This window comes from Equus asinus, chromosome 2, assembly GCF_041296235.1.
Source record: "Equus asinus isolate D_3611 breed Donkey chromosome 2, EquAss-T2T_v2, whole genome shotgun sequence".
In the NCBI taxonomy this organism is placed as follows: Eukaryota; Metazoa; Chordata; class Mammalia; order Perissodactyla; family Equidae; genus Equus; species Equus asinus.
The window spans coordinates 125266756-125290809 of record NC_091791.1 but is presented as its reverse complement, the minus strand read 5'-3'; the positions used below and the strand labels follow the sequence as shown (position 1 = coordinate 125290809).

General features: G+C 55.0%; 1 protein-coding gene across 4 annotated transcripts in view; it reads left to right on the top strand.

Moving 5' to 3' along the window:
• The window catches only part of LINGO1 (leucine rich repeat and Ig domain containing 1), a 211764-nt gene that overhangs the window by 5048 nt on the left and 182662 nt on the right, over positions 1-24054 (top strand). For all 4 annotated transcript variants that reach the window (XM_070497553.1, XM_014841419.3, XM_070497559.1 and 1 more), the window contains exon 2: positions 16453-16568. The gene's annotated coding sequence lies outside the window, so the exon portion shown is untranslated. The remainder of the gene's footprint in view (positions 1-16452; positions 16569-24054) is intronic.

Here is a 24054-nt window from a genome sequence, read left to right as displayed (position 1 = left end):
TTAGCACAGTTTTTGCTCTCTGCTGGGAGAGGGAAGTGAGTGCTGTTGGAGTTTCAACATCTAGACTGAAGTAGAGAAGAGCCTTGTTATTATTATTTTCCTGGACAGAATTTGCTGTATAATCTTTCTTAAGTTTTTACACTCCTTCCTTCATTTAGTCCTCACGGCAGTCCTGGAAATTAGTCAGAGAGTCCACCCATTTCACAGATGAGGACACTGGGAAATGATTCTCCAGAGCACAGGGAGTCACGCTTGACCCTGTCTCTGAACTCCTGGTCCAGGACTCTTGCTCCATGGAGATGCCTCCTAGACTTCTGGGGCTGGAGGCTGGGGAGAGGTGGGTCTGTCTTCAACAAGGCCTATCTTGACCAAGCTTGGGGATTCCAGAGAGTCCCCACCCAGCCCTGTCTCCTTGGTAAGTACAGGGACAGGTTGTCGTGGTGACAAGCAGCCCATCCCAGCTGGGGTTGGAATGGGGGACACTTAAGGAGGCAGCATTTGCTGCCTTTCTCTGTCTGCCCAGCACGGGGCTGGGTGGGTAGGAAGCAGGGAGGGGTGGGCCTTCACCTCCTGGGCAGCCCTAGCCTTCTGGGCAGGGTGGGGAGAGCACTGGGCTCTGCCACTGACCAGCTGTGTGACCTTGGCCAGGTCACTGTCTGATCCTCTTTGAGCCTCAGCTTCCTTCTTTGTAACTTGGAGGTAATTGTCTCCCTGCCTATCTTACAAGGCTGTTTTCGAGGCTCTGTTATAAATATATATTTTTGTACAGACACAATACTCCACAGCTACAAGTCCAGGAGTTCCCAGTCCTACAGCTGATGATCCTATGATCATTCAAGAATTCACTTGTTGGGTGCTTCTTCTGGGCCCTGATGTGCTGGCTGCTATGGGGACAGAGATGAATAAGACCAGACCCTGTCCTCTTGGGGCGTGCAACCTGGCAGTAACTGTGGACTCCATGGGTTTTAATGGTCCTTCCAAACACATGCTGACTGTCATGCTCCTGCTCAGCGCCCTTCAAGGGCTCCCTGTGGCCTTCCGGCTGGTCTCCGGACCCAGCGCCTTGCTCAGTCCGACCCTCTGCCCCAGCCATCTCCCTCCATGCTCCTCTGTGCACTCAGGCTCCAGCCAAATGCCACTCCCTCTCCCATCAAACGTGCTGTGGCTTTCCTGCCTCCAGGGTTGGGCTGTGCTGTCCCCTCTGCCTGATTCCTTCCTCCATCTCTGCCCATGTCCATCCCACTCACTTTTCAACACTCAGCCCAAATGGCATATTTAAACCCCCGCTCCTCATCACCCTAGCTGGAAATAGCTGCTCCTTCCTCAGAACTCTGAGAGCAGTGTATCTGTTCTACGTTTAGCAAACATCTGCTGTGCAACGTACTGTGTGCGAGGTCTACTGTGTGTGAGGCCTGTGACACGTGGCGGTTTGTCGCTCTTCATGGCCTGGGAATGCCTTAGTGGCAAGGACTGGGCTGATCCATCTTGGGTACCTGGCACATTCAGGGACCTGGGGCCAGATGGGCTGATCAGGGGCGTGTGGACGTCCCTAAGGGCTTCTGTGGCCACTGCTGCTTCCTCCTCCCCCTTGGGCCTGGGGATGCGGGCTAGACCCAGGACATCTGTTTGAGAAGCTCCCGAGTTATGGGCGGCTTTTCTGCTGAGGTGCTCACCATAGATGTGGCTTTCCCCGCCCCCAGAGGCTCTGCCAGGGTGGGGGCATCCAGTCACTGGCCACACATAACTCTCCCTGATGAATTGCATGGCATCCAGCAATTAGGGATTGATTATTTGGGGTACCAATAACTCTTCCATTATTGATTGGCGGAGGCGGGCCTGGCCAGCATTGGTGTGGGTCAGCTGGGCTTGGCTGGGAGATTGCGATCACCGCCATTTATTCCTGACCAGGAAGCTTGATAAACAGGAGCCAGAGACAAGGAGGTGCAGGCCACCCTCTCTGCAATTTGCACTGCCAGGGTTGGGATAGAGGAATGGGGAGAAGGGGGAATTGGGGCAGGTGGGAGCTTTTGCCCACTTGCATCTCCCTCTGTCCCTACCTTCCATGTTCCACTGGCCCTGGATCTCAGCTTTCCCATCTGTTAAATTGGAATTCCAGTCTCTTTGCAGGGTAACACGGTGCCTTTGAATGAGATGGCAGGCAGTCACTGATTAGTCATCATTTTTGCTTAAGGGGTGGGGGCATTCTGAGGCTCAGTGAGGGTGGTGGCCACCTGAGGATGAAGCCAGCATCACAATCCCCAGCCCAGGCTGCTCTGCAGAAAGGACAGGGAGATGGTGGGTGGGACTGGGTGGCCGGTCAGAAGACGGTTGCCTCACTAAATCTCTGTCTGGCTTCTGAATGTGCTAAGGCTTCTAAACGTGGAGCTGGGACTCAGTGGAGTTTGTGAAAAAGCGTTTTCTGGGGAAACCACATAAAAGATGGCAGGGGGATGTTTAACCTACTTAAGAGACCCAGCTGCTTTCAGGCACACCAGGAGCATGGGACATTGTTTGTGGGGCCCCTGGTTCATGTGATCAATGCTTTTTAAACACTTTTTGTCAGGAAGATTTTCAAACAGAGGAAGGTAGAGAGAATAGTATAGGAAACTGCCATATACCCCTCACCTAGATTTAACAATTGTTGACATTTTGCTTTATCTTTTTTTTCTGAAGTATTTTGAAGTAAATTATAGACATCATGACATTTCATCTCTAAATATTTCAGCATCCATCTCTAAAAACTAATAGACAATTTCTGTCTAATTTCAAGTGGTCCCATATTTCTTTTCATTTTATTCTTGAGAGATGAGAATGCTGACAGATGAGGTGACTGAGGCTGGAGAGGTGACCTGGGCTTTCCAAGGTCACATAGCAGAAGGCAGAAGGGAGGGGAGGGGGGTCGAGGAGGCCTCCTACAGGTGTCAGCTCAGGACTGCAGGGACAGGAAGGGGAGGACAGGGGATAGGTGGTCTGGAGCTGGCCAGGTAGCTGGAGTGCGGTCCCCCTCTGGGGGGTTCCTCTGGCTCAGGCTAGAGATTCCACCTGAAAGCAGGGAGTGGCCTTCGTGTAGGTTGCTCATCTCTCTTCCTTTTGTTTGCTGCAGGGATTAGTCAAGAACTGCACTGTCAGGAAAATCTAAAACAACTTCCTGTTTGTTGTTTAATTTAGGGGAGAGTTATCAGGCTCCGACCATGCAGGCCAGGGAGCCTCTGCTGGTCTGGAAAGCAGGGCTGTCCCCTCCAGCCACCTTGAGGGGCAACAGGGAAGGCAAGGGGAGGGCTGGCCTGGTGGGAGAGCTTAGGATTCAAGTCTGGATGGCCGGGGGGTCTGAGGGAACTGGAGGTATGTGTGTCGGGGGCTTGGGGCTGAGCTGAGATCTGGGCTGGGCCGAAGACTCTGTAGCCTCGGAACAGAGGTAGGAAGTGAGGGGTGGAGTGGGGAGCCCTGGGGTGCGTGCAGCAAGGGAGGACGGCTCTGGCCATACTGAGGAGCTGTCCTTCATCCTCCTGCCTGGGCCCAGTCTCTTCCCTGTGGAGCTTGCACAGGACAGGTGTCCCCTGCCAGCCCAGGGCAGCCACAGGTCTTCCTGCACTTCCTTATCTCCATATGGTTGGGGGATTTTGCCCCCCACCCCAGCACCCATACATGCTTGGGATTCTTTATCCTGCCCTTGGTGATTTAGGAACACTTCTTGATTCTGTGAGGGTCACAGAGGTCACGGTTATGGAGTTACAGAATTGGAACTAGAAGGCAGCCTCAGAGATGATCTCATTTTCTTATAGGTTCCTGATAGGGAAACTGAGGCACAGCAGGTGGCCAACCCTGTCTCAGGTCTCACAGTGAAGCATTGCAGAGCCTTGGCAATAAGGCTGGTGTCTGGCTTTTCAGTCCCGGGATTCCTGCTCTGGGCTTGTGGTTCAGGACAGATCAGTGCTCCTTCAAGTGCAAAGGGGATGAGGCAGGCCGAGCTGGGGATGCGCTGCTGGTCATCCCTGGGGGTGAGCCTGGATTCCCCTATTAGTGTTTGTGCCCAGTTACTTAGCCAGCGGGGAGAATGGGTGTGCAGATTGTGGAGGAGGCTTCAATGGGGTCTCCTGAGGCTCAGCTATCCAGGGTTGGAACTGGCCTCCCGTGCTCCTGCCCTGCCCTCACAATGAAGAGAGCCCTGATTAGTACCAGGTTCACTGTTCTGTTTATTGCTAGAGAACCAGAGGGGCAGTGGACGGGAGAGGCCCCTGGGAGAAAGGCAACCAGAGGGAAAGCTAGAGACAGGGACATCAAAACATCTTTTGATCCCTGGTCTACGGCCCTGGGTGCCGCCAGACGTGCATCCAGCCTGTTTATTCTCTGCAGCTGGGGAAAGAAAGGAAAAACCTCGAATGAGTAGCTTGATGGGGGCTGTCTGACCTGGGTCATGTCACTACCCTTCTGGTAAAATGAGGCTGGGAATGGGCCTCCTTGGCTCTGAGAGTGAGGCAGGGAGGACTGGCCATGGGCTGTTAGACCATCTGTTGGGTGGTCCTTCAGCCCCCTGCTGGGTGGGAAATGGGCTAGGAAAGGTCATTGCAAAGAGGACAGGTCCTCGTTGCCCCCCACCCAGATCTTCCCTCTCTCTCCCTGGTGCTGTGGGGGTAGGGAAAGCACTGTGCCAGGAGTCTGGGGGGTTGGGGTCAGAACCACCATACGTTCCCACGTTAACTACATGCTATTCCAGAACGTAGTGGGGCACTGGAAGAACGTTACCCTCATAAGTGCATACAACTGCCCTGTAAAGTGGTCATTATGGACTCCATTTCGTAGATGAGGAAACTGAGGCTCAGAGAGGTCACCCAGCTGGTCAGTGATGGGACTGGTAGTTGAGGCCAGAACTGCCCGGCTTTTCTGGACCACGCCGTCTTGGAGAGCTGATTTCTGCTCTCGCTGTACCAGTAACTGCTGTCTCTTGGGCCTCAGCATTTGCCTCTGTCCAGTGGGGCTGGGAGGGCGGCTGAGCCTCCAACCGCCTCCTGCAGCTGGCCTGGCAGGTTCTGAAGGTTCTGGCTGAGGTTTACCGCTGTTCTCGGAGGAATCCTTCCTCAGCCAGGCAAAGCGGGACGCTCTGGGGAGCTGTGCTGAGGGGTTGGCCTCCATGTGTACGAGCCCTTCGGAGCCTTTGCTTCCAGCGAGTGTGTGCCTTCTGTGCATTTATCACGTGACTGCAAGGTGGCCTGGGAGCCCCTGTACACAGAAGTGGCCATCCTCGGCCTGGAGGGTCACACTTGAGGACGAGCACAAAGTAGGGCAAGGTGAGTTTACTGAACACCTACTCAGTGCTGGTCACAGGTGCTTCACATGTGTTTCCTCATTTAATCCTAAAAGCAACCCTGTGAGCTGTGCACTGTTACCAGCCCCATTTAACAGGTGGGAAACTGAGGCTCAGAGTGATGTAGGGACTTGCAGAGGTCACGCAGCTAGTGAGTGGAGAAGTTGGCATTCGAACCTAGGAACGTCTGCTTCTAAAGGAGACTATGTCTTTTGTGTGGCAGACGGAGGGGAATCTGCTGCAGCTCGGAAGGAGGAAGCTGGGTTTCAGGAAGGGGCTGCTGGCAGCTGCTCTGTGTCTCAAGAGAGGAGGCTAAGGGTTGGGTGAAAAGTCCAAGTGAAGGAGGGGTGGTTCAGCGGGAGAGGCCTGGTAGAAGTCCAGCATCTGGCCTAGAGCTGTGTGTCCTTGGCTCCGCGACCTGCTCTGTATCCTCAAACCTGCCTCCCTTCCCCTCAGGGGAGTGGTACACGTTCCTTATGGTCTGTCATCGGGCAAAGGCCTGACGTGGGCCTGAGCAAGGATCCTCAGAAAACAGTCAGGGCAGCATGCCATGTGGGGAGCATCCAGAGATGAGGCTGGAGAGGGGCCTAGGCTGTGTAGGCCTTGAATGCCAGCCTGCAGCCGTGGATGTTCTCCGGATTTTGAACAGGGGAGAATCGTGGCCAGGTCTAAGGTTTGGAGGGATGGATCTCTAGTGGCTGGGGGCTGGTTAGTGGCCGTGGGCCATGGATGATGGGAAGGGGTGAGAGAGTAGGGGCATCTGGGAGCTTCTCCCCTCCTTGCCCCCTGCCCCCATCGGTTCAGCCCGAGGGGGTGGCTCATCTTTCCTTGTCTCCCATTCTTTGTCCTCCCTTTTCCTGCCTCCAGGATGTGGAGTAGGAGTAGGGGCAGGGGGGTCTCTGGCCCCTCCCAGACCACCCCTTGGAGGCTGTAAATATTTTATCTCCACCATCTCTGCTGCTGGAAATTGCTGCTTTTAACACCTTTTTTTCCTTTTTGCTTGATACAAATGAATGCTGGAAAAATTCTGTGCTGGGTGCTTGCTCTGTCGCTTCTGCTCGTGCCCAGAGTCTCCTCCAAAAACTCTAATTGCTTTTAAGCTGTGATAGTTGGCAAAAGCAATTTTCTTTACATTATGGAGAAAGGGGGAAAATCCACCACACTTTCCTCTTCCTTTTTTTTTTTTTTTTGACTATAACCTTTCGTTTTGAGTTTCTCATCACTGCTGCTAAGGTTCTGGGAGAGAAATGGAGTAGAAAGAGGTGTGGGCGGGGCACACTCTTGGACAGGGCATTTTGCCTCTCTGGGCCTCAGTTTCCTCGTTTACAACATGATGGTTGGTCCATTAATTCATTCAACATCCATGGGAGCAAGTTGAGGGCAAGGACTGGCTCTGTCTTTGCTGCTGCATCACCAGCACAGAGCCTGACACACGGTGGGTGCTCAGTGAAGATCAGTTGACTGGCTCAGTAGCTCTCCTGTGAGCCAGGCACTTCACCCAGCACTGGGGATGCATGGGATGAATCAGACGCAGCCCCTGACCCTGAGAGCTCACTGATTGGAGGGGAGCCACCACACAGACATAGTTCCTGTATCACTGAGTCGAAACTCAGGTGGGTACCGGGTACTTAGGAGCACAGAGCAGGGCGGGCCTGGAGAGTCAGGAAAAGCTGAAGAGGAGAACATGGGCTACATCTTGGAGGGGGTAGGAGTTTGACAGGTGAACTGGGTCAAGAAGGGGAATTCTGGACGGGACATAGCATGTGCAGAGATGAGGGGTGATGAGCACTGGAGCAGACGGTGGGGTCAGGTGGGGAGGAGGTGAGTCTGCCCAGGTTGGCCTGAGTTGCCTCGAGAGCTTTGCACGGAGGAGGGGAGTTTGGACTTGATCCCAAGGATCCTGGGGAACGCTGGAAGGGTTCTGAGCAAAGGGCATGTAGGGCTGATCCCTCTGGCTCCACAGGAGGGGGTGGAGGAGGAGGGATGCTGGCTGGGGGGCTGGTCCCCGTGAGCCTGTAGGAGAAGGGAGGATGGCAGCGTGAGTTTGAGACGGACAAGACGGGGGACCCAAATCCTGGTGCTCACCTCTTCTTGCGCTGTGGTGAGAGGCAGTCTGGGCCTTCCCTGCACCCTGGGGAGGCAGGCGTCCAGTTCATACGCTGCTGCAGTCAGTCAGGTTTGCTTTGCTCTTGGTTCCTCAAGGAGTACAGCCCTTTACAGTGTATATAGCCTGCTCGCCTCTGACCCTCAGTAGATCTTGAAACTGTCCCCTGCAGTGGGCAGATCAGGCAGAGTGGGGGCCGTTCCCTGCTGACAGGTATAGACCAAGTTTGCTGCGGGGCTCGGGAGGCACGTGGGGATGGGGTGGGGATTTGAACGCTGTCTCAGGGCCTTTAGCCACTGCCCGCACCGCCTCTGCTGAGCCCCACCTCGCCCCCAGCCCTCTCTTTTCCTCCCCTCCCAAGCCCTCTGCTCCTGCCCTGTTTGCAGAGCGTGTGGGGCTTTCAAAAGCATTAATGATAGAAAATAAATTGGAATCGGAGAGGAATCATCACTGGACATTCTCCGAGGGCCGCCTCTGCCCTCGCGTCTCTCAGCCATATTGAAGCCGGCAGCCAGACTGGAATATGAATGAGTCCAGGGCGGGCATTGCTCTTAATCTGTCGGGGAGCCCTCCCTGGCCAGACGGCACTCACTAGTGGTAAAGCTGTTTGCAATGAGGCCTCAGCGGCCACCGGGCATCACCAGCCAGGACTGATTTCTCTGGGGTGGAGTCACAGTCCATGGCTGAGGAGGAGAGGTGGAGGGGGCCTCGCCTCCAGGTCCCCCTCCCCCTAAGCCCTCTGCTGGGGACACAGCTCTGAGGCTAGCCTAGGGTGGGGTCAGGTATCCCTGCCCAGGGGGAAGGGCATGTATGAAACTGTCAGTGGCTCCGCAGGGTCTGGATATTCGAGGCCCCTTGTGTGAACTTGACTCTCTTTGTCCTGTCTCTTCCAGGAAGCCTTCCTTGATCACTACCCAGCTCACGCTGAGTTTTCCATTTTTAAGCCTCTTGTGGCCCGTGGAGCAGGGGTACAAACCTAGTACCTAAAAGGGACAGGCAGGTAATGAGTGGAGCAGGTTGGGTGTCATGCAATAGGGAGAGGTGGAGACTGTGGCAATGTGGAGGCACAGGGGCCACCAGTTTGGGAGCCTGATACGGACACTTTCACATAGCTCTGCTAAGTAGCCTTGCTCCACAGTTCCAGTTGTCATCTGCAGGGGCCTTCCCAAGGGCAGGCCCTGGTCTCTGCCACTGCAGCCTGTCTCCACACAGGCACAGGCATAGACTGGGCACCTGGGCAAGCTTCCCATAAGGCATCAGAGGCTCTGGGGACCCAGGGATTTACTCAGGTCAAACTTCCTGCTTAAAGATGGGGAAACTGAGGCCCAGAGATGGGGAGATGGAAAGGGCCCCTGTTATGCTCTACGCAGACTGTACATCCATGCTCTTATAACCCTCACAACAGGAGTAGGAGGGTGCGTTCTGTGCCTCTGTTTTAGAGGGGAGGAAACTGAGGCTCAGGGTGGCTGGATCCCAGGAGGACACTGCAGGCCTGTGTTTGAATCAGTCTGTTGAACCCCAGTGCCAGCTGCCTCTCTCTGGCAGGATTAGGGGGTGCTGAGGCATGCACTGAGTCACTGGGGGGGTGAGGTGCTTTTGTGCTCAGAGGAAACCTAGCCAGGGGCAAGAGGCCTGGGATCTTGGGCCAGATCTGCCACCAACCTCTTGTGTGGCCCGGGGCAGAGGGCTTTGTCTATGCCTCAGTTTCCCCAGGGTAGACTGAAAGAGGCCCCTCGAGGGGTCAGAGAGAGTTTGGGGTTGCCTACTGAGCTCATGCGGCCTTGGCCTGGCTGCCAGCCCTGCTCAGTGCTTCTGTCAAGCTCTGGCTCCCTTGGCCCCAGTCCAGACTCATTGTGAAACCTCTTGCTCCTGTCTTCTCTGGGATTACCCTCATGTGGGAGGTGGTGAGTGCCGCACCCAAGAAGGGCTTGGGCTCTGCAGGCCCACTTAGCAGTGCGGGGCAGCCTGTCCCCTACCCCAGGTCGGGGAGCAGGAGGCTGAGGGAAGAGGGACTCAGGCCACTACTAGCTGGGAGGAGTGCCCAGATGAAGACTGTGCATTCAGCCCTCTAGCCTGGAGCCGGGACATGCCAGCCACAGCCTACACAGCCCTGCACATCCGTTCACACACTCAGAATGGACTCATAGGGACCACCTTGTCTACCCTGGCGTGTCAGATGGGGAACCGGAAATCCAGAGAGTCTGCGAATGAGACTCAGGGTTGCCACTCACTCACTGACTCCATCCAGCCTGTGCTCTCGCCCTTCCATGATGGGAAGCTCACTCCCTACCAAGCAGCCCTGTCTGTTTTGGACAGCACTCTTCCCTTCTCAGAGCCAGCATCTGCTCCCTGTGACTTCTATTGGGGTCCTGGGGCCACAGGACCTGTGCTAGTCCCTGCTCCCCAACAGCTCCCCTGATGTGCAGGCAGACGTTGAGCCCTGAGCCTTCTCTGCTTTGGGGGGCCAGCCTTGCTCCATTCTTGCGCAGTGGTTCTGAATCTTTTTGGACTGTGGGCTCCTTGGGGAATCTGGTAAAAGCCACGGCTGTACATCTGAAACAGGTGCACTCCCCCTCCCCCACTGCATGCGTAAATTCACGTCCAGTTTAGAGCAGTTTCAGTGCTCATGGACCTCCTAAGTACCCCCTCCCTGGGGACCCTGGTTAAGAACTCCTGCTTTAATCATTTCCCAGGTGACATGGTCAGTGTTACCTGTTGTGCTGACCTAGGACAGAAGCTCGGCGTCTCAGTCGCAGGCCTTGCTCTTTCTGCTCTGTCCTGCTGCCTTAGGAAGCCCCAGTGTGTGCCAGCTGGGGCCGAGGGCTGTGTTAGTCCGCCCAGTCATCCCACAGACTTGGGTCCTTGATGCCTCCTCTGTGCCAGGCCTGGCCTGGCCTTTGGGTACAGAAAAGAATGAGACCCACCCCCTCGCCCGTGGGGGGCTCAGACCTGTCAGCACTTACAGCTGGGGGGTCAGGGCAGGACAGAGGTGACTCAGATCGGGGATGCCAGAGGGACTCCCACCTTGTTCTGCAGGGAGAGGTGAGGGAGTGAGGAGAGGCTTCTTGGAGGACAATGGGATCTGGTCAGGAAGGGAGGGCGTCCCTGCAGAGGGAACAGCAAGTGCAAAGGCTTGGAGGCCTGTCTCTGCTAAGGAGGACGGGGGTCCAGTCTGATTGGAGGGTAGTGTGTAGAGGCACTGGGGTTAGGCATGAGGCTGAGGGTGAGTTGGGGATAGGTCTCTGGAATTTGCCACCTGCTCCTGGCCTCTCCACGGACCTGCTGGATGCCCATATGCCCTAGAGTGTGCGTGCACACACATACACACACACACACACTCCTGCTGACTCTAGATACAGACAGGCCTACACATACCCCTCCACAGTTCACCTCTGCAGACCCGCAGGAGCCCTCTTTCTCTGGGGACACCACACACCTGCACACAGTGGTCCCCTCTTCTTACACTAATGGGCTGCCCTCCTCTCTGTTTGCACAGAGAGAAACACACCCAACTTCCCCACATCCTTCTCTCTCCCTCTGCATCCCTCGCACAGGAGCCCTGTAAGAGCCCAGGGCCTGGCCTCAAAGCCTCCTCCTCCCTGGAGTTTTCTGCAAGGGTCCCTCCCACATCACCCTTGCCCCCCAGCCTCCCCTCAGGCTCAGCCTAGGATTCCCCAAGACTGTGATGGTCCCAGGGTTTCCTGGACACCTAGGGAAGCCTCCCACCCCAGCCCTGGAGCCCTGCCGAGGAGCCGGAGGCCCTGGCTTTAGCCCCAGCCGGTCTAGACTGCCTGTGTGACCTTGGACAACTTCCTGCCCTGTTGAGCTTGGTTTGGAGGAGCAGAAAGATGGGCTCCACATTCTAGCTGAGGTTTTCAAACTGGTGCTGGAGCCCTGGTGTCCCGGAAGGGGACTGGGGGCCAAGGGCGTGGGGGTGGGGCTGGATAGGCCCCTCCCCTTTCAATCACAGCTCCTTAGATCTGCATTTATATTAGAGTCTGGGCAGGATTTTTTAAAAAAAGCCCATTCACTCTTTATTGATTTTGTTTTTCTGATTATGAAAGAAAGTCCAACAATACACTCGTGGATAATGGAGACCATGAATGCCCCTCGTCCCCACCTCAGAGGTGATCACTATAAGGTCTAGAGTATTGCCCTCCAGCCTTTTGGGGTATATGCCAACAAATTGTTGTTTATAAAAATGGGCTCATTCTGAAATAATGTCCTATGGCTTGAGTCTTTTGTATTGTCATACACAGATTTGCCTCCTTCTGTGGAATGGCTGCAGAGTGTTCCATAGTATGGATGGGCTATATTTTATTTGGGCAGTCCCTTATTGATAAACATTTAGGCTATTTCCAATTTCTTTCTTACTCTTACCAGCAGTGCTGCTGTGAGCATCCTTTATGTGTGAGTGCCTGTGCTATCACTTCTGCAGGAGAGGCTGGCTCCTGAGGAGTGGGATTACTAGGTGGTGGAGGTGGGGTTTAAAATGTTGAAAATTGCTAATTTACCTCTCCAAAGGTTGAGCCAAGTTCCCCTCCCTCCAATTGTCTGTAACTGCTCATTTCCCCACATCCTTGCCAGCACTGGTTGTTATCAATCATTTTAGTTTTTCCCAATCTGATGGGTGAAAAATGATATCACATCGTTTTCATTTTCATTTCCCTGATTGCTGGTAATATAGAACATCTTTTCATACGTTTATTGGCCAATTTAGTTCTTCGCGGATTTCTAATTCACTGCCAATTTTTCTCTTCTTTTGTCTTTTTTCTTATTGATTTGTAGGGGCTCTTTGTATATTAGTGACATTTTCTTCCAGTGTCTCACTTGCCTTTTGATTTTGTTTATAGTGTCTTTTGCCGTGCAGATGTTTTCTGTTTATATAGTCGGATTTATCAAATTTGTACTTTATGGCTTCTGGATTAGTGTCTGGCATAGAAAGCCTTTCCCCACTGCATAGGATTTCATTTCATTTCAAATAGAATTTTATTGCTGAAACATCTTTGCAAAGCCCTCGTTTGTGGGTCCCTCCCCAGCTGTGTGTCTGCTCCTCCTGGCAGCTGCAGCCCTGGCTCTGGGGGAGGGCGGATCACTCTGTCTGTCCATCATTTTCATCTCTCTGCCTCTCCCTCTGTCTAGCTGGCTTTGGGGTCACTGTCTCTCTGTCTCTCTTTGGGCCTCTATCTCTCGTGTTCTCTGCCTTCCTTCCTGTGTCTCTATTGTTCTCCTGTCCCCAGCTGGTTTCCATTGGACAGTGGTAATTAGAGATGCGAGATGGCAGCTGTGGCAGCCTCAGGGGGTTGGGAGGGGATGACAGCAGTCAGAGAATGTGCCCCCCTCACCCTCCACCTGCCAGCCTAGCCCCAGGTCACATGGGCTGGCAGTGCAGGCCCTGGCCTAGTTCTCTGATAGAAACTCATTTCCTGCTGGGAGTCTGAGGGCAGGCTCCGAGCCAATCCAAGTACTTCCTCCACCAGGAAGCCTTCTCAGGCTCCCCAGACACTACAGGAGAGAATTTGTGTGCTGCTGACAAAGATGGAGACTTGAGTTCCACAAGGGTGAGGACTGATGACTAGGGCAAGCCCAGCTCAATGCCTGGCTCACGGGAGGTGCCCAGGAGAGGAAGAATGAGCGAGAGCTGGTTTGGATCCTGGGCGTGGACCTATCACCGCTCATTAAGCCATGCTGAGGCGGCATCCCACATAGAGGAACTGGAATAACCTACGACTAGGATATACAACTATGTACTGGGGGGCTTTGGGGAGAAAAAAAAAGAGGAAGATTGGCAACAGATGTTAGCTCAGGGCCAATCTTCAAAATAAAAGAATGAGCAAGAAAGAGTGGACAGTGCAGGAAGATACTGAGCCTGGGGTGGAGGGGGCAGTCAGGGCACCAGCCTTCTCTAAGCTCCTTCTGGGTGCAAGGCACTTTCCTCACAGCTCCTCATTCCTAGGGACTGGAGTGCTAATGGGAAGCACCCCCAGTGCCTCCTGGAGGGGAGGGCCTCAGGTAGGCTCAGCACTGCCGCACACTGGAGGCTTCCATGTGAGGGCCATAGGGGCCTTGTGCTGAGGAGCAGTTGGGAGACAAGTCAGGGAAACCCGGAGGCCTCTCTGAAGTGTGGCTTAGAAGCCCATAACCGAAATCTCCAAGGTGACCTTCCTTGGGCTCCTGCAGCCCCCTGGACTTCTGTCTTAGCATTCTCCCTCTGACCATGATGGCCTGTCTCCTCTCTGAGTTCCTGGTGGGCAGGAATGGTGTCCTTTACATCTCTTTATAGCAATCCCAAGCGCAAAATAGGCACTTACCGAAAGTAGAATGAATGAACGAATGAGTGAATGAATGAGTGAAAAGCTGGGGTGTTGGGCAGAGAGTTTAGGTCTGGGAAAGAGGAGACCTGGGTTCTGGGCTTGACTTTTTGGCTGACATTCTGGGTGGCCCCAACTCTCCCTGGACCTCAGTGTCCCTGTCTGTATGGTGGGCGTGGGCCTCTCAAGCTCTGATTCTGTGACTGTCCCCCAGTCTTCCTCTCTCTCTCACACACACATTCATATACACGTGCATGCAAGTTCACATGCCTGTACCTTCCTCTTTGATCCCAGTGTTCGCTGAGCACCTACTGGGTTCCGTCCCCCCAGTGCTGACCCCACTCTGGCGGCATCGCAAGTAGCCGTTTCCATGGAAGTCTCACATTCCCTGCAGCACATGTTACTTCTCCTGAACACACAGGCATTCTCAGACTCGCTGGGCTCTGTTGACGGGGCATGGAGCCAGGAGGACAAGCGGGAGGTCCCCCACCTCTGCTGTGGTCCCCTTTGCCCACCTTGGCTGTGAGGCCGCAGCCGGGATTTCATGTCTTTCCTGGGACTTGGCACACAGGCTTTCCTGGAGTCCAGGAAAGCGCCCAGCTCCCACTGCGTCTCCTCCCCTGCCCCAAATCATTGTCATGCTCTGCCTGTGGTCCCATTTCCATAGCAACTCCTTGCGATGCCACTGAGGAAACTAGGAGCTTCAGGAAGGCATGGGGAGAAGGGAGCAGGAGGCCCATTCATTATCTTGGAATATGGCAGCTGGGGGCTTGGAGTGGTGCTGTGGGGATGGCTTGCCCTGCCAGCTCAGGTGGAACTGGGCTCAGGGCCGCCAGCCAGGAGGTCTGGAGGCCTGCCAGGGACGGAGCTGCCCGGGTTGGCCCGGGCCTGGCTGGCTTGTATCAGTCTACTGGGAGCCAGCTTGGGCAGCCACTAAGGGCCCCCCTGCCTGGCTGGGCCTGGCTTGGAGGACCCAGGCCTGAGGCACTGCCCAGGCTCTGGCTACCCCTCTGTCCCAGGCTGGTGCCACTATTTCCTGTCCTGTCCTCCAGGATCAGCAGCCATTGGAAGGCACCCCTGGGGTCTGCTGGCAGGAGGGGGCATAGCGTGGGGCTGGGGAATTGTGGGGCTGGGCAGGCCCTCTCTTGCTGGGGCCATACTGCTTGTGGCTCTGTTGTCAGGACAGGAAAGCCCAGGCGGCCCTGAAACCTGCTCAGTGCCCATTTCTGTGCCTCCTTCTTGGAGAAATTTGCAGCCCATGAAACAAGAACCCTCTTGCCTCCAAAGAGTCCCTCTGTCTTCTTCTACCACGTAGCTAGAAATTCCACCATTGGCGTCTTAGACTTGACGGACTGTTGATTTTGGCAAGGACTCAAGGCCTTTGTCATCTTCTGTCCACATTGTGGCAACTGTCTCTGAGCCTCATCCATCCATGATTCCATCTGTTTCATCTGGAAGGCGTGTGAGTCCCCCTGAGGAGCGAGGCCTGTGCTGGAGGTGCCCTCTGGGGGCTTGAGAGGGAAAGGAGGGGCTGGCCTGGCCCTCCAGGGAAGGAGGCGCTGCCAGGAGTCAGGCCCGGATAGAAGCCAGCTTTCTGAGTCTTCCTTTCACCGTTGCAGCTGTAGCCACCTTGGCGCCACCTGCACTCTTGTTTTCTTAATCCTTGTCTTGGTGTTGACTCACATTGGAAGGTGGACTACCCAGCGCTCCCTAAGCCACATGTCTGTGAAATCACAGCTGTGATGTGCCTGTCGTGTTTTTTTAATACACTGAAAAATAAACACATACCTATGAAAATAAAAACGTTTGTCTGTGTCCCACCTGGAATCCCCTGGGTGCCCCCAGGGTTGTGTGTCCCCCTCTTTGAGAAACACTGATCGGATTCGAACCTCTTAGTAACAACTAAGGAAGGGAATCAGGTCTTGTCTGAGACTCAGAGGGAGAAGCTTTGCCCAGGGCGCACGGCCAGCAAGTAGGAGAGCTGGGAGTTGCCCTGCCTCCTCGGACTCCAGCCCAAGGCCTGTGTCTTGGGGTCTGGCCAAGGAGACAAGATTCCCTAGTATCTTCCCTCACTCATGGAGGGTGGGGGCACTGGGTCCCGAGTTGCTCTTGGACAATGTTTGGTGAATGAATAAATCAGGAGAAGCTGGGGAGGGAAGTGGGGGCTGGGAGCTGCGGGGATCCTTGGAGTCAGAAGGCTGAGGCTCAGGCCCAGGGAGAGGCACCCCTGGTGTTCTGCCTGCACCCCTTCTCAGGCAGCTCCCAGGCCTGCCTCCTGGGGCTGGGCTGGGAAGGAAGGTAGGCCCTGGTGTTGGCTGGACACCTGCTGTGTGCCAGGCAGTGGGTCCCTTTTCTCCTTTTTTCTTCCCAGCAGTCCTGGCAGGAGGGACTATCCCCATTTGTGTGTGTCAGTGAGTGAGAGCACATGTGTGTGTAAACGCCAGCATGTGTGTGATGTGTGAATGTGTTAGTGAGTAAGTGCATGTGTGTATACATGTGAAAGCATGTGTGAGTGTGTAAGCATGAGTGTGCCAGTGAGTGTGTACACATGAGTGTGTCAGCAAGAATGTGTGTGTGTGTGTGTGTGTGTGTGTGAGAGAGAGAGAGAGAGATGTATGGGTGTTATTGCCCAGGGAGGTGGGATCAGACCCCTCCTGTGTGCATGGCCCACAGTGCTCCCCAGAACTGCCCTTGCAGCCTGCTCTAGCTGACAGCTCACCTCCTTCTTCCCACAGCCTTCTGCGCCCACAGACCCTGAGGCTTCGGGTGCCTAAGGGGAAAGAGGGCGCTGGAGTCCAACCCAGCTCACCCCCAGCCCAGCTGCACTCTCCAAACGCCTGCCTGACTTGAGGTAAGAAGCCACTCTGGGCCACTGGGTGGAGTGTGGGCCATGGGGGTGGATGTGGGGTCCCCAAGGGAGAGGCTGTAGGGAGGCTGTCCAGGGGCAGTCTTTCCTCGTCTCTCCCTCCCAGGGTCCAGGAAGTTTGACCCAGCAGCTCCACCTCCCGCTAGCCCTTGCTATGGCAGGGCTCTGGCAGCCAGCTCAGAAGCCTGGGGCTTTCTTCTGAGCAACATAGTTTCATGGATGCACTGGCTAATGGGTTCCTGTGCGGAATGGGAGGTCTTTAATGGTGAGCTGAAGGGCTCTGTCCTTGGTTCTGTCACAATGTTGACCAAATGTGTGCATGACTCCAGGTCAGGAGGGTGCGGGAGCAAGTGTACTGAGACAGTCAGGGTCCAGGAAACCGTCAAGAGGCTGGCACTGGCTGCAACATGTGGCGTTTAATGGAGCTGCAAGCCAGAGTCAGCGTGTGGATCCAGACACCTTCAGGGCAGGATGAGACTCGGCCCTAGGGGTGTGCATGTGACAAGCACTGGCAACCAGGTGACCTTGACTCTCTGTGAGCAGAGCAGATAGCCTCTTGGACTGTATTATGAAGAGCAGGATATCCAGAAGGTGGGACGTGACAGGTCCTCCTACTCTGTGTCCCACATGGAAGAATGTGGAGAAACTACAGCAAGACTGGAAGAGGTAGGAGATGGAGAAGAAGGGGGACCTGGGTTGCTGCCTGGCTTGACCCCTGGTTTGCTTGTGACCTTGGACAAGTGACTTCCACCCTTTATCTGGGCCAATCCCCTATTCTTGACAAGCTTCTGTGACCCATGAGAAGGCTGTGGATAGACTTTGCTAAACCAAAAGAATGAGGAAGGAAGGCTCGGGGCAGCAGGCTGGACTAGAGTGTTGTCATCATTTTTCAGAGGAAGAAGACTTAGCAGCTTGGCAGGCAGCAGGCCTTGAACCCCTTCTCCTGAAGGACTGGGTAACAGCTGTGGGGTGGCTGAGGCTGCGCCGACACTGTCCTCCCATCCAGGAAGCTGGGGGTGTGGCAGGTGGCCACCTGCTGGAGTTCCTTCCGGGAACTAGGCCTCGCTCTGAAGTCCAGTTATCGCCATCAAAATATTCCTGCTAATCAGCCAGTCCCAGGTGGAATGAGCAGCTAATTAGCCCCTCCAGTTTAACCTGTAATTGCTGCTGGGAGATGGGGAAGAGGATGTGGTCAGGGTTATCTGCAAGGCAGCCAGCGGCATCAGGGAGGTGGTGGCTGGGGCCTGCCCTCACCCTCGTCAGGGGCCGCAGCAGCCTCCCCGCAGCCCGGGGGGACCAGGCTCGGCTCCAGGAGGCTCAGCGGGCTGGGAGACAGAGGGGCACCAACACAGAGGCTGCTCTCCCTGCTGGGGAGCTTGGGCGGGCTTGGAGGAGGGGAGGCCTGGGCTGAGCCTCGAAGGCTGTAGGATTCTTTTAAAATGTTCTATTTTTCTGATTATAAAAAAATCTTGTGTTCTCTATAGAAAATGTGAACACTTGGGTGTTTTGCCCGTCAGTCTTTTATAAAATATACATTTATGACATAATTGGGATCAAACTGTACTTAGTGTTTTCTAACCTGCCTTTTGCACTTACTACTACACCAAGATCATTTTCCCATCATTAATACTCTCCTGTAATGGGATTTTTAATGGCAGTGTAATGTTCCAGCCTGTGTGTGCCACAGCATGTTTAACTAAGCCTCTGTTGTATGTTTTGATTGTTTCCAATGGTGTGTCATTATAAATAATGCCTGGATGAACGAGATGATGTCTCTAGGATTGTGATAGGCACAAAAGGTTTAGGGTAGTGGGGAGGGCCCAGCCTAGGGGACTTTGGAGTGATTGGGAGTTGTGTGCTCAGGAGGGGGCAGGGCTGGTCATGGGGAGGCACGGAAGTGTGCCTGACGGGTTGAGACTTGACTCAGCAAAGCTCTGAACTCCTGGAGGAAGCCCAGGGTTTTCCTTGCCCACTCCCCTGCCTGCTCCTCCAGCGCTGCTGTGTTTGGAGGGGCAGGTGGCAGGGTGGGGAAGGGCAGGCAAGGCTGGTGGTCCCAGATGCCACAGCCCTTGACTTCCCGCTCACTGGCTGGAACGGTGGTGTTTCAGTCAAGCCCCTCTCTCTGACAAGCCCTGCCCAGCTCTCCTCCTTGCAGAGCTCTGAAGATTTACTGACTCTTGAATCAATGTGGTTGGTCAGACAGGCCTCGCTTCACCCCCTCAGTGGAGAGTAGGGGGTGACCCATGACCCCAGGAGAGCCGGGGAGGGAGGCTGGGAGTGGGGTGTCTCTTGCAGGAAGCTCCCCTGACACCCAGACCCAGCTGGTGGCTGGTGTACATCTGTTCACCCCAGCACTGCTTGCACACCAGGTAGGATTACCCAGGGATGTGGGTTTGTTTTTCCCCACAAACCGTGGGGGCTCTTGGGGCAGACCTAGCCTGACTTGTCCCTCTGTTCCCTGTGGCATATACTAGCTGCTGCATAAATGCTTACCGAAGTCATCCATTCGTTCAATGGCTCATTCATCATTCATTCGACATGTACTTATCTGACACCTGCTACGTGTCAGGCACTGTTCTACATGCCCAGCACCACAGGGGAAAATGTTAGGCCAGATCATTGCCCTCATAGAGCTTAAATTCTAACAGAGTAGACTGCAAAAAACTGAATAAGTAGATTCCTAATGTAAGGTTAGGGAGTGAAGAATGCTGTGGAGAAGAATAAGGCAGGCAAGGGAGTGAGTGTGAAGGGGGAGCCCTTCGTGGCAGCGGGGTCAGCAAGGGCCTCTCAAGTGACGCGCCCTTCGAGCAGAGACCCAGGAGAGGGAAGAGACCCTCTGGAGGTCTGGACAGGCTCCGAGCTGGGACTAGCGCAGAGGCCAGTGTGACTGGAGGGTAGCCAGCGAGGAAGGGGCTGAGACAGGCTTGCAGGGCCCTGAGGTACAGAGTGTGCGTGGAGGTGATATGGGGCACACAGGCTCCCTCTCTGTGGGAGGTGGGCAAGACTAGAAGCTGGGAGGCTGCTTAGGAGGCCCCAGCATTGTCCAGAGAGAGATGGTGGGGCTGGGCTGGGGCAGGCAGGAGTAGCTGAGAGTAGGAGACTGAAGGCGTAACTGAAGGATGGGCTATGGGAAATCAGAGCCTGAGAGCAGGGTGGGTGGTGGAAGCTTTAACTGAGCTGAGCAATAGGGGGCTGAGGATGGGCTTGGAGGGGAAAGGAAGAGTCCTGTTGGGAAGTGGAGAGTTTGAGATGCCAAGAGCCACCTGGAGTGGCTGCACAGACTGTGGGTGTGTAAGGCTGCCACCGAGGATGGAGGCTGGGGCTGGGCTTGTAAAGGGGGGATTGCCAGCATCTGGGGGCTCTAAAGCCTCTGAGCCTGGACAAGGTCATGTAAAGGAGGAATCTGGCCCACACTGCTTAGGGTGAACCCAGCCTGTGGGGCTCCCTGCCCATGGGTGGGTCTGTTACTCCAGCTGTACAGACCAGCTCTCTGGATTTACCAACCTAGAGAAACTGTTGCTGGCTTACCATCCCAGCTGCTCCTCCCAAATGGCCTGGTGGTTGGTACCATCATTCTGTAACACTCTTCAAGGCTGCTGTGGGCAGGAAGTGGGGTGCTGATCCTGGGCCCAATCCTCTCACTCTTTCCTCCCCAAAGGGAGCCTCATCTGGTGAGTCTGGAGCAGCCCAGGCCCCTCTGAGCTCTGCTGGTGGTCACTATTACAGGCCTGCCTTCATGTCATGCTCCTCCTCAGCAACCCTCAGTGGCTCCTTGCTGTCTAAGGTTGAAGTCCAATATCTTGCTCCTGGTTATTCAAGGCCTTTCAGGATCTGGCTCAAGCCTACCCTTCCTGCCCTCCTTCCTTCCAACAGGTGACTCTCCTCCTCTATCCCCTGCATACCCCAGGCTCAGTCTCATCTTTCATCACCTCCATCTACAATGCTTTTCTTGCCACCAGCCAAACCTCACTCCTTCCAGAATGTCTTCCCTGATTCTTCCCCTCACTTTGGCCCCTTTGAATGGCCATGGGTACCTTTCCCCTGGGGAGCTCTCCTGTCATTTTACTGTCATCATCTTCAATGTATCTTCATCTTTGCATCTTGTCCCACATGTCTCCTGTCCGTGTGCTGCCCACACCCCCACGTGCATTATCAAAGCTTTTCCCAAGTGGAGTCCTGCTTAACCCCCGGAGTTCTCTGGGCCAGGGTGCCCAAGCCTGGCTCTGCATCAAGACCACACAGGGATGCCATTAAAGAGAGGGATCCTCAGGGGTCCACCAGGACCTCCCGATCCAGAAGGTTCCCCTGGGTGAACCCAGGAATCTGGATGGTTAGCAAGCCCCACACTTCTGCTGGTCAGCCAGGTTGGGATCCACTGGCCCAAACCAGACTCACACTGAGGGGGTATAGGTGTCCCTGAGACTGTGTCCTCTGACCTTTACCTCCACACTTACAGGAATGAGGACCTCACTCTCTCCAGGGCAGCCCAGGTGCTAGAGGCAGCTCTGATGTGGAGAAAGTCTGTGCTTGTGCCGACCGACCGACTGAGTTGACTCCGCCTCCCTGTAGCCTCCATGTATGGGTCTAGGCTCCACATGAGGCAAGGGCCACGTTTGGCACCTGGGAGCTCTCCTTTCCTACTCCCAGGGCCCAGTGAGGGACCTGGTAGGTGGTGGGGACTCAGGCAATGTGCGATGTCTGTTGTTTGATGGATGGAGGACCCACCTCCCTCCGCCCCTGCCTACCCGGAGCAACACCCCTTTTGTTCAGGCTGCAGCTGCGGCCACACCAGCCAGCCCTCTGTGTGTCTCTGTTGATCCAGCCATCACCATGGTGTCAAGGGCTTGAGCATTTCTAGAGCACATCTCATCCTTCATATCCTCGTCCTCGTCACAGCAATGTGCAAGATGGATGATGTTATCCCATACGTTCTTCCAACGAGCACTGATTGAGTGCCTACTGTGTGCCAGGCAGTGTGCTGGAGATGAAGTGAACCAGCCCAGGTTTAGAGAGGGGCCAGGGCTTGTCCAATGTCACACAACCAATGAAGGATCGAATCAGGACTACAACCTAGGTCTGTAGGTGTATTCATTTCTTAGGGCCGTTGTAATGAGCTACCAGAAACTGGGTGGCTTAAACAGAAACTGTCTTGCAGTTTTAGAGGCTGGAAGTGTGAAATCCAAGGCTTGGTAGGGCTGGTTCTTTCTGAGTGCTGTAAGGGAGGATCTGTTCCAGCCTCTGTCCTTGGCTTTGAGGTGGCCGTCTTCCCCCGTGACTCCTCGCATGGTGTTCTCCCTGGGTGCCTGGATGTCCAGATTTCTGCTTCTTGGAAGGACATCAGCCATATTGGATTAAGGGTCCCTCCAACTCCAGTATGACCTCTTCCTCATTAGCTAATTACATCAGCAATAACCCAATTTCTACATAAACTCACATTCTGAGGTACTGGGGTTTAGAAGTTTACCATATAAATTTGAGTGACATGATTCAACTCATAACAGCGTGTGACTAGCCTGGATTTCCACGGTAGTGAACTATCCCACAGTGGACCAGGTGGCCCTGCTGGTGGTGAGCACCTCATGCCTTGAGGTGTGCAAGGGGAGTGCTGAGCCTGCCTTGGGCTGTCAGGGAGAGAGAGAGGAGATTCCTACATCAGGGCCGGGCCCAGGGCTTCTGGGAAGTCTGCTTCAGGCGGGATGTGAATGGGGGCCCAGGAACATGGCACCATTTGTGCCGGCCGCAACCCAGTCCCTGTGCACTCTGGGTGGAAGTCAGGTATGCACACTTGGGGCTGGGAGGAGGAACTCCCTGGGCTCTGCCCCCGCCTAGCTGGGTGACCTGGGGCAGCTGCTTTCTTGTCTGGGCCTCAGTCTACCTGACTATGAGCTGGGGACTGTCTGGCCTGCCTGCTTTCGTCATAGGCTCCTGGTGAGGCTCAAAGGAGACAGTGAACAGGAAGGTGTTTGCTGTGGTTCATCTTCATCTGTTTACTCTGCAGATGTGTGTTAAAGGCAGCTGTTTCTAGGCTCTGTGCTGTGCCCAGGGACACAGAGGTGACACGGCCACGGTCCTGGCCCTGAAGGAATGCACAGGCCGTGATGGGGCAGGTGGGTGAGGTTGTGTCCACTCTGAAGCCGGACTGTCTGGATCCAGTCCCAGCTCTGCCTCTCTATTATGGGGTCAATTTAGGGTATTGACTTAAGCTCTCTGGGCCTCAGCCTCTTCATCAGTAAGTTGGGAATAATAATAGCATCTACCTTGTGTGGATTACGTAGGTTGGTACACATAAGGGCTTAGAGCAGTGTCTGGCCCATGGTAAATGCTCAATAAATATAATTCTCAGTCATCAGCCTTAGGAGAATATGGCAGAGGGCAGCAGGGGGGTTATGGGGGTCTGTACCTTGAGTGTTAGGCTCTGGGAACCCAGCAGACATGGTCCCTGCTCTGTCTGGGTGGGACTGTCATCCTGTTGACCCTTTAGCCACTTGCCACCCTTTGCTCTGAATGTGGTGTGGGGAGGGGGGAGTGGAGCAGGCACACGCAGAGGGAGAGGATCAAGGTCTCCTCTGAGTCACGCGTGGGGGCCTGAGGGCTGTACAGGGGGGTGGGGCAGCCACTGCCCCTCCGGCTGCTGCCCCTGCTGCTGGGGCGGGGGGCGGGGCAGGGGACCTGGTGTGGGGTGCCTGGCTTTGTTAGCCTTTGTGTTTAGTCGGCAGGTTTTGGGGAGAGGAGGTAGTGGAGAAACAAAATTAGAATTCCTCTTTGAGAAGTTAACAACTTCCCAATTAAAGGATTCTTATTTGTGAGATGCCTTAGAGGCCTTTTCAATCAAGAGGCTCTTCTGAATAATAAAAGAGCTTGAGCTGGGGTTGGAGAGAGCGAGTGGAGTGGAGCGTGAGCTACAGACGCTGAGCTGGCACCCCACACCCCGGCCTTGAGAAGGATGGCTGTGTGATGGAGGCGGTGAAGCTGCAGCTCCTTTCTGCTCAGCGCGGGGGTGGGGGCTGGCATGGGGAGGACAAAGAGGAGGTGCTGTCCCCACCTCACCCCACAGCTCTTAAGCCCCCTCAGGCCCCAGCCTGAGCCCTGTACACCAGAGCCCTCCACCAGGATCCCTCTGTCCTCACAACTGACCCTCTGCTCTGCCACTCAGGCCACTCAGGCCAGGACGGGGTTGGGAAGAGGCTGGGATGTGTTGACGACAGTCTATAATGGTGGATGTGCCTGGACCTTGTGCCCAGGAGCAGCCCCTCTAGATGTGGGGCAGTGTCCTCTTGGCTTCTGAGATCCTAGGCTCCCTGGTGCCCGTGCCACTCCTGCAGGCTCTCCAGGCGACATCCTGGGTGTGTTTTTGTTGCTGGTTGGTGTGTGTGTCCACCTGCCTTTCAGCCCGGCCCCCCACCCAATGAACCCAGCTTATTCTCTGGGAGCCAGATCTGCTCTGCTTGGGGCTGAGTATCTGCTGGGTGTC